Source organism: Galeopterus variegatus, unplaced genomic scaffold, assembly GCF_000696425.1.
Source record: "Galeopterus variegatus unplaced genomic scaffold, G_variegatus-3.0.2 Scaffold9413, whole genome shotgun sequence".
In the NCBI taxonomy this organism is placed as follows: domain Eukaryota; kingdom Metazoa; phylum Chordata; class Mammalia; order Dermoptera; family Cynocephalidae; genus Galeopterus; species Galeopterus variegatus.
In genome coordinates this window covers 62,229-72,364 of record NW_007735524.1, presented here as the reverse complement: position 1 = coordinate 72,364, position 10,136 = coordinate 62,229, and the positions used below count along the sequence as shown (strand labels likewise).

Genomic DNA, 10,136 nt, shown 5'->3' with positions numbered 1-10,136 from the left:
GGAATTATTTAACCCATTATAACTTGCCAAAAGATTCCAGAACCAAATGACTACTTCTTCCCACGATTGGAGCATATTACCCCTTTTCACCCCATGCACGTTCAAGAAATGAGCTATTTTCTAGCTCCTAACTGTCAAAACAAATTCTTACTAAACAGGGGGAAATAAGAGTCAATGGAAACAAAACTCATTCCAATTTTCATGCATCAAATATTAATTGAACATCTATTATATGTCAGGCTCTATTTTAGCCAAGGGACTACAGCTGAGAACAAGCCAAACACAGTCCCTGCCTTCATGAAATGCTGCTCTCAGACAAGTAAACAAGATGTCACACAGAGAGAGGGCTTACAGAGCTGGGGAACATTTAGGAATTACAGGAAATTGCGGCCCAGTGTTGTAAAGGCTATGATGGGGAAAGTCTGGAAGGTGAGGGAGCAACTAGGATAGGATAACAGGATTCGATCAGAGAAGGGGATAGGTAGAGAGACAGCAGGCAGGTAGGTGTGGGTAGGCGGGTGGGTGGCTGGGTGGATGGATGGATGGATACGCAGACAGGCAGGCAGACAGGTTTAGATAGATTTCTTACAGGGACTGGCCTTATGCAATCGTTGGAGCCGGGTGAGAAGCCTCTGAGATGCTGTACCTTCACGCCTGTGGCTGCAGCCTGAAGTCCACAGGGCAGGCAGTTGGGGAAGGAAAGGTGGCTGTGGAGTGGGCAGGTGAAGAACCAGCTGGAGCCCACCACAAACTGGACTGAACCCATGGGACAGACTGACGCCCAGGTCTGTCTTATTGCCTCTGTCCTTGGTGTGAGTTCGGGTACAAGCCAGCGTCCTCCGGCCCTGGTGTTGGAGAAGCTGAAGGAGAATCCACGGGAGGGTGGAGCAGTGCGGGCCCAGCCCCGGCCTCATGCCAGCAAAGACGGCCAGCAGGTGAGGCCACACGCGTGGGCCCCGGGGTGGCTGCTACGCCACCTCCACCTGCCTCACCTCCCACAAGAACCCATTTCGTGGCTCATTGTGACCAGAAACATACAGAGAAGGAAATTCTGGGAAATGTTGGTCCCCCTTAGCCACGCTGACACATTTTGAAGCCCCCACAGATGATGAGCTAACTTGGACTTGGGAGTCAGAGGAGGTCTTCAGGGGAAAAGGACATCTTCGCAGAGGGTCGGAATCACTAAAAACAGATGCTGTCTGGGGAAGATTCCTTTTAAAAGAAAACGAGAATAAAAAGGGGAAAGATGTGTCCCCAAAGAATAAACTTGTGAAAAAAACAAGAATACAACACTTTTATTTAGTAGCAACGTGAACTGAAACCAACATGCTGGCTGAGAAGCTACTTACCAAGGCTGCACATGGTTTACAGCTTCCTCCCCCCAACCCTTCCCAACTCTCACTCTCCTCCTCACTTGCTGCTGAGATCCTGATCATACAGACAACTTAGCTTGTTTTTTAGACTCTACCCAGAAATAAAATCAGTCAGGGATGAAAATCCCACAGTTTGGGGTCACAGGTTAGCTCTCAAGTCATCTCGGTTGGGCTTGCCAGAATGCCGGTGGTGTAAGAGCCTCCGGACCCTCTNTTGTGGGAGGAACATTTGAAGCACGGGAACATCACTCGCCTCTGAGCAGGCCTGTCAGAAATGTGTGTCGCTGTCAGTCTCTGCCATCAGCTAGACGTGTCCAGCATTTCAGGCTGGTCGTCCTGTCCCCTCCAGCACTACTCTCAGTCCGGGAGGAGTAGGCAGTGGGGCTCCAAGGAGGATCTAAAGTGCATAGTGAAAGTCAGTTTGCTCAAGCACTACCCCCCAGGGTCATGTCCCAAGTGTCTGAGGCACTGTCATTATGAGGATTCGCCCTTAGGTTGAAAGCTTGAGCCCTGTGAAAAACTGAATGTCCCAGGGAGCTGCACATTTTACATGATGGACTATTACCATCTTGCTGTGTCCTGATGGAGATGGGCCAGGGCAGGTGAGTTTTCTAGAGAAGGGTGTCAAAGGACAGGTTTTTGTGGGAGTGCAGAGGGGAGGGAAGAACATCCAGGTGGAGACAATGTGGCCAAGAAGTGCAACCAATTAAGGGGATTCACCTTTATGGAGCCCTTCTTCTATGCTAGGCACTACACAAAATGCTTCTGTATATTTTTGTCTGCTTTAATTCCCTCTGTGATCCTGGGAAGTAACTACAGGTGAGGAAAGCACCGGCCAAGGTGGATATGTAACTTCCCCAGGATCGTACAGCTGGGATTTCTTCTATGCTAGGCACTACACAAAATGCTTCTGTATATTTTTGTCTGCTTTAATTCCCTCCGTGATCCTGGGAAGTAACTACAGGTGAGGAAAGCACCGGCCAAGGTGGTTATGTAACTTCCCCAGGATCGTACAGCTGGGACGCACTGGGGCCATGGTCTGAACCCAAGTCTTCTTTTAACACATGTACTGTGCCACCCCTAAATCAATTCTGATAGCCTAACAACCCTATGACCAAACGTTATTGGTCCAAATGTTGAGATGATAGAGTTTAAAAAATTAGGATCCAGGAAAACAGTTTGTCACTTCCTCAAAAAATTAAACATAGAACTACCACATGATCCAGCAATTCCACTTCTAGGTATATACCTAAATAATTGAAAGCAGGGACTCAGACAGATACTTGTACACCCATGTTCATAGCAGCATTATTCACAACAGCCGAAAATAAAAACAACCCAAAAGCCCACTGATGGTGAATGGGTAAACAAAATGTGATTTGTACATACCACGGAATACTGTTCAGCCTTAAAAAGAAATGAAATTCTGACACGCACTACAACATGGATGAACCTTAAGGACATTACGCTAAATGAAAGGAGCCAGATGCAAAAAGACAAATACCGTGTGATTCCGCGTATATGAGAGACCTAGAGTGGCCAGATTCATAGAGACAGAATGCACAGTCGTGGTTCCCAGGGGCTGGGGGAGGAAGAAGTGGGGAGCTGCCGTTTAATGGGTACAGACTTTCCATTGGGGATGATAAAAAAGTTCTGGAAATGGGTAATGGTGATGGTTGCACAGCAAGCAGTGTAAATATACTTAATGCCATTGAATTGTACACTTAAAAATGGTCAAAGTGGTAAATTTCAAGTTATATATGTTTTACCGCAATGAAAATTAGGATCCCGACCTTCTGTTAATGAAGACAGTTGGTGCCACAGCTGCTCTCGGCATCATTGTGAACTCCAGGCACAGAGTTTTCAGACATAATCGTGGAACCATAAGCAACTCTTAGAGGCTCTGCCTAGCACACCAGTGTGGGTTGCTTGGCAGAGGGTTGCCCAGCCTATTTGGGCTGAACCCCTCCCAGAAGCCTAAAAACATACACATGACTGAGCTGGCGGCCATGTGCTCCCTTGCGAGTACCCTGAGCATTAGGTATTAATTAGGGAGGCATGAAATTACAAAAAAGAAAAAAATCTGCAAACATTCACCCATGAAGGGTAATTTATAACGTATGGAAGATAAGCTTTCTCTGCAGGGGGCCCTGCAGGGCTGGGACACCACTGTCCTCTGATGGCCATTCCCTTCCCTGTATGTTTCCAGTCGTGGTGAGCCGCAAAAGAGATTCTTGTAGGAGGTGAGGTGGGTGAGATGGAGCTGCAGCCATCCTGGAATTATTTAACCCATTATAACTTGCCAAAAGATTCCAGAACCAAATGACTACTTCTTCCCACGATTGGAGCATATTACCCCTTTTCACCCCATGCACGTTCAAGAAATGAGCTATTTTCTAGCTCCTAACTGTCAAAACAAATTCTTACTAAACAGGGGGAAATAAGAGTCAATGGAAACAAAACTCATTCCAATTTTCATGCATCAAATATTAATTGAACATCTATTATATGTCAGGCTCTATTTTAGCCAAGGGACTACAGCTGAGAACAAGCCAAACACAGTCCCTGCCTTCATGAAATGCTGCTCTCAGACAAGTAAACAAGATGTCACACAGAGAGAGGGCTTACAGAGCTGGGGAACATTTAGGAATTACAGGAAATTGCGGCCCAGTGTTGTAAAGGCTATGATGGGGAAAGTCTGGAAGGTGAGGGAGCAACTAGGATAGGATAACAGGATTCGATCAGAGAAGGGGATAGGTAGAGAGACAGCAGGCAGGTAGGTGTGGGTAGGCGGGTGGGTGGCTGGGTGGATGGATGGATGGATACGCAGACAGGCAGGCAGACAGGTTTAGATAGATTTCTTACAGGGACTGGCCTTATGCAATCGTTGGAGCCGGGTGAGAAGCCTCTGAGATGCTGTACCTTCACGCCTGTGGCTGCAGCCTGAAGTCCACAGGGCAGGCAGTTGGGGAAGGAAAGGTGGCTGTGGAGTGGGCAGGTGAAGAACCAGCTGGAGCCCACCACAAACTGGACTGAACCCATGGGACAGACTGACGCCCAGGTCTGTCTTATTGCCTCTGTCCTTGGTGTGAGCTCGGGTACAAGCCAGCGTCCTCCGCCCTGGTGTTGGAGAAGCTGAAGGAGAATCCAGACTGAACCCATGGGACAGACTGACGCCCAGGTCTGTCTTATTGCCTCTGTCCTTGGTGTGAGTTCGGGTACAAGCCAGCGTCCTCCGGCCCTGGTGTTGGAGAAGCTGAAGGAGAATCCAGGGGAGGGTGGAGCAGTGCGGGCCCAGCCCCGGCCTCATGCCAGCAAAGACGGCCAGCAGGTGAGGCCACACGCGTGGGCCCCGGGGTGGCTGCTACGCCACCTCCACCTGCCTCACCTCCCACAAGAACCCATTTCGTGGCTCATTGTGACCAGAAACATACAGAGAAGGAAATTCTGGGAAATGTTGGTCCCCCTTAGCCACGCTGACACATTTTGAAGCCCCCACAGATGATGAGCTAACTTGGACTTGGGAGTCAGAGGAGGTCTTCAGGGGAAAAGGACATCTTCGCAGAGGGTCGGAATCACTAAAAACAGATGCTGTCTGGGGAAGATTCCTTTTAAAAGAAAACGAGAATAAAAAGGGGAAAGATGTGTCCCCAAAGAATAAACTTGTGAAAAAAACAAGAATACAACACTTTTATTTAGTAGCAACGTGAACTGAAACCAACATGCTGGCTGAGAAGCTACTTACCAAGGCTGCACATGGTTTACAGCTTCCTCACTTGTGAAAAAAACAAGAATACAACACTTTTATTTAGTAGCAACGTGAACTGAAACCAACACGCTGGCTGAGAAGCTACTTGCCAAGGCTGCACGTGGTTTACAGCTTCCTCCCCCAACCCTTCCCAACTCTCACTCTCCTCCTCACTTGCTGCTGAGATCCTGATCATACAGACAACTTAGCTTGTTTTTTAGACTCTACCCAGAAATAAAATCAGTCAGGGATGAAAATCCCACAGTTTGGGGTCACAGGTTAGCTCTCAAGTCATCTCGGTTGGGCTTGCCAGAATGCCGGTGGTGTAAGAGCCTCCGGACCCTCTTCTAAACCTGTGCAAGGAGCGGGGAAATAAATACTATGTTTGCAACCGTGGGTCAGTGTTTGACTCAACAATCAAATACAATATGTCCTCAGATTCAATTTGTCTATTTCCTGAAGGAAAACCAAACCTGCTGGAAGGAAGGCAGGCTTCCTGTCTCCCCCAGCCCAGCACAACACCTTTTGAAAAGCAATCATTCTTAGAAAAGCCACCCCAACAAGGGTGCATCTCAGACTTACTCTTTGTAGCCTAACACTGGGACAACAGTAGTGGCCTAGGCATGGCAGGGAAGGAGGAAGGGAGGGGGCCACTGCTGAAGAAAAAGCAAGTGGTTCCAAACGTCATTGCAGAGTCCAGATGTCAGGGCCTCCCTCTCCACGGTGCAGCAGCAGATCCTCAGTTGCTCACTGTGTCGGGAGTGCCCAAGACTAACCTCAGATTCAATGACTCACTAGAGGGATTCCTAGAACTCAGAAAAGCTGTCATATACATGTTTGTTACAGTGAAAGAATACAGATTAAAATCAGAAAGGGGACAGGTGCGCAGGGCAGAGCCCAGGGGAGCTCCAGTGGTGAGCTTCCTATTGTCTGCTCCCAGTGGAGTCGTGCAGACTGTGCCGAACTCTCCCAGGAACTGTGTGTGACCATAAGTACAAAGGGTTGCCAGCCAGGGAAGCTCGCCTAAGCCTTGGTGTGCAGAGATTTCATTGAGGTCAGTCGTGTAGATCATGCCCTCGTTACTGAACTTAGCTACTTGGATTCCAGCCTCTCCAGAGGTCAGACTGATACAGGGTGGCCTGAGGCCCCCACCTTAAATGACACTGTTAGCACAGACTGTCGAGTGTGGCCAAGGCTCCAGGGTCACAAAGGCACTCTTATCAGTCGGGATATTCCGAAGGCTCAGAGGTTATCTCCCAGGAACCAGTCAAATGCCAGACTTTCTCTGAAGTATATGGGGTTTGGACAACTCAGGCCTGCTGGGTCAGCTCTTCCCTGCTCACCCACACTCATTATTCCTTGGTTTTCCATTCTCTAGTTTCTAGTGTAGAGTCCGGAAGTGAAATCCCCTGGTCTGGAGTGGGCAGCACAAGAGGTTTCCTGTGACTGACTAGCTGTGTGCCCTCAGGTTAAGGCCTGTAAGTTCTCATTGCCTTGGTCTTCTCTTTGTCAGGTGATGGTAGAAACGCCCACTCTGAATTTCCCGACAGGCATCATGAGAGTCAAACAACACAGTGGTAACTACTGAGCATCACGTACTTGCTAAGTGTCAGGGCTAACAAGGTGTGGAAGCCGAGCGACCACTCCAGGGATTTCTGCCTATTCCACAGCTATTCCCTTCCCCTGACGTTTACAAAAATGCTCACTGTGTGCCACGCACCATGTCTAGTGCTTGTGTGGATTCTCTCACTTAAGCCTTAAATAGTTCTCTGAGGAAGTACTATTATCATCCCCGTTTGAGAGGACTGAGGCCCAGTAAAGTCACCTATGGTCACACAGCTAGCTCAGTGACAGCTTTGAAACTACCAAGATAGCCAGAGCTACAAAAGCAAAGCTGAGCTGATGCTCACTGGACAAGGCAAAGCTGCTTCACTCCCAGAGGTGTGTTCAGTGAGGCTCCCTAAGTTAAAAGAGAAAGGCTAGATCTAGGAGAACAAGCAAAGGCTGTGCTCCAGTACGGTGGGATTCTGCCGCGTTTCATTTGGTTGTTGGAGGAGATGGCTGTAAAGTCTCTTTTGAGACTGGTCATTGCTCTGGTTTTTGCCACCAAATTGCTGTTGTCAGACAGGTACAGATGGGTTGCATAATTAAGGCTAGGAGGCTGAAGTCACACAGCAGACAATTTTCAGTGTACCTGAGGACTGGGAACATTCTGCGGCGGGCCTGTGGCTTCTGTGTCCAGGGCTGGAGTCTGGGCATCCCCATGTCTGACCTCTTTTCTCTGTGTCAACATCTCCCCACCAGCCCCCAGCCCGTCCCCCTTGTGGCTAAGCACCCTTCAGGGAACTTGGACTGGTTTACAATGAGCATTTTGTTGGTTTCTAACAGCATCACTGTCTTCAAGGAAAACCTCGATTTTTAGCAGAGAGCTGCAGAAGTAAACAGCACCATTTGGCAGTGATTTCTTCTACGGAGGTCCTTGCAGCAGCTTATCCTCCAGCATAAACCTGGAAGAGAAAACAATAGTTCATTTGCTACAAGTCAGGGCAACACTCTGGTGAGAAAATCTGTGCAGGAGACTTCAGAAAAGATAGATGTCTCAAGGCAGCATCTAGAGGGAAGGTGGGAAACTTGACATCGAGGCAGCAGAGAGCGGAGCTGAAACTCCGCAAGAACAGTGAGGGGAAGGATGCCCCGGAGAAGGCCAGCTCCTCTGAAGGGAGGACACCACACGGCTAGGAGCGTCGGGAATGTCTGAGGGATGCAGACTGGCATCCAGTGAGATAATCTGCTGCTCGTGAGATGGGAGAGCGTAGAAGAGCCCCAAATGCCCAGGAAAAATAAGCGTTGTTCAAAATGCAGTAAGCCACTCTGGGGCTTATCTGTAATGTTTTATAATTATTAATATTATTACTGTTGTTATTTAATCCCAGAAAAGATTGATGTGTTCTCAGAACATTACACTACATCCAAACATGGAAACTTAAACTAGGATACGGTTCTAAGTTCATTGTTCCTATCCCCTCTCTGCACCACCCCCTCACCTCTACTCATAGAAACGGCCCAGAAGAGACCCTCTTTCCTAGTGCAAACGAGGCTGAGGACTTGATTCTGTGCAATGTGAGTTTCTGACTAAAGCATGGCCTGTTTTTCCAGCCCCCGCAATCTAGATCCTGGCCCTCTGGGAGCGTTTCTTTTTCTGTGGCAGCCTAGCTTCTCCTGCCAGCCAGGCAACGTCTCATCCAGTGATAAAAAAAAAACCTGCAATACTGCAGTTCGAATTTGATGCAGACCACCTGGTGTTAGCACAGATGCCACAGGCCAAGGGCACAGTCCCTAGCAAGACTGCCCTCACCGCAGACACCAGTTGCAAGTTTGGGGTCCCCAGACCAGCCACACTTCTGACCATCTGTCTACAAATTCAGGGTTCATAAGACTCCTTCCATTTCAAAAATTCACAAGAATGACGCACAGAAATCAGGAAAGCACTATACTTAGGATGACAGTTTTATTATAAAGGATCCAAATCAGGACCAGCCAAATGAAGATGTACATGGCAAGGTCTGGGAGGGTCCTACATGCAGAGCTCCCGTGCCCTCTCCCCATGAAACTAGAGCACATCACCTTCTGTAAGAAAATCATCTAAGTGATGCATATTCAGAAATAATTCAGGCCCAGCCCAAAAGTTGTCTGACTGGCCCACCTATTCCTGGGGGGGTCACTGAATAGATAAAGTTCTCCTTGAGATGATGACTTACCAGCCCTTACTTGTTTACTTCAAATGGATAAAGTTGTCCTTGAGATGGTGATGAGTTACCAGCCCTTTATTGTCCTCCTCATTCCCTAGTGTTTCTCCTTTCACAGGGTTTCAGCGGGACTTTTTCATGGGCTTGTCCTGAGCCCTCAGACAAAGAAATTTCTTACAAGGGGGTAATAAATCGGGGTAATCTTAGACGTCCTCCAGGAAGATTATGCACCCTGACCAGTGAGGACGTGGGGGCAGGGACTTGTGCACTAGGGAATAAATCGCTTGCTACAGCCCTTTTCCGGGTGCCTGCCCGTCAGAACCTTGCAAGGCCATAATTAAAGTCTTGCTTTGCTGTACCTTGTGTCTCCACGTCCATCCTCTGGCCTTGGACAGGTGAGGGCACTTCTCACACCCTCCTCACACACTGATGTGTTCATAAGTCCGGGGGGGCTTCAGAGTTTTTAACGGGGTTTCATGAGGTAGGTGTGATTGCTTGAATCACTGACAGCATGACTGAGCTCAATCTCCAGCTTCCTTCCCCAGAGGTTGGGAGGTCCTGATGAAATGACAAGCCTCAAAGCCCCAACCCTCTAATCACATGGCTGGCTTTTCCACATGACTGGCCCCCATTTGAAGTCACCTGGTTAGCATAAGCTCGGTTGCAGTGCCAGGGCCCACCTTGAATAACAAAGACATTCCTATCACTCGGGAAATTCCAAGGGTTTAGAAGCTCTGTCCCGGGAACCTGGGACAAAAACAGACAAATTCTTTATTACTCAACACAATGACAACAACTGATATTTATTGAGAGTTTTCTACATGCTAAGCTCTGTGCTGAGCACATTATATATATTTCATTTGATTCTCAAAACAACCCTATGTGCTAGATACATTATTATCTCCATTGTACAGATGACTAAATGGAGAAGTGACTTGCTTGAATCAACACAGCTGGTAGGTGGCGAAACAGGGATTTGAACTCAAATCTCTGACAGGCACTCCTTACCATGTCCCTCTAGAACCTACTATAAAAAGGAGAAACCAAGAGGGTAGCCATTTTTACAATAGAAGAACAACGTAGCTATGACTGAGGGACCAGGCTTTCTCAGCATTCTTAGGGAAAAACAACCTAGGCTCTGCCCTTGAAATAATTCAGTCTCTGGAGTCAGAAGAGCTGCTTTAAATCCCAGCTCTAGGGCCAGCCCCATGGCACACTCGGGAGAGTGCGGCGCTTGGGTGCGCAGCGGTGCTCCCGCCGCGGGTTCGG

At 48.3% G+C, this 10,136-nt stretch overlaps 1 long non-coding RNA gene across 1 annotated transcript; it reads right to left on the bottom strand.

The window, feature by feature from the left end:
* Positions 1-1,272: 1,272 nt before the first annotated feature.
* On the bottom strand, positions 1,273-7,096 carry LOC103609275. Its single transcript, XR_552116.1, has 2 exons — positions 5,455-7,096; positions 1,273-1,573 (listed from the first exon to the last, which is right to left on the bottom strand). It is a non-coding gene; the product is annotated as an uncharacterized LOC103609275 (long non-coding RNA).
* Positions 7,097-10,136: the final 3,040 nt, after the last annotated feature.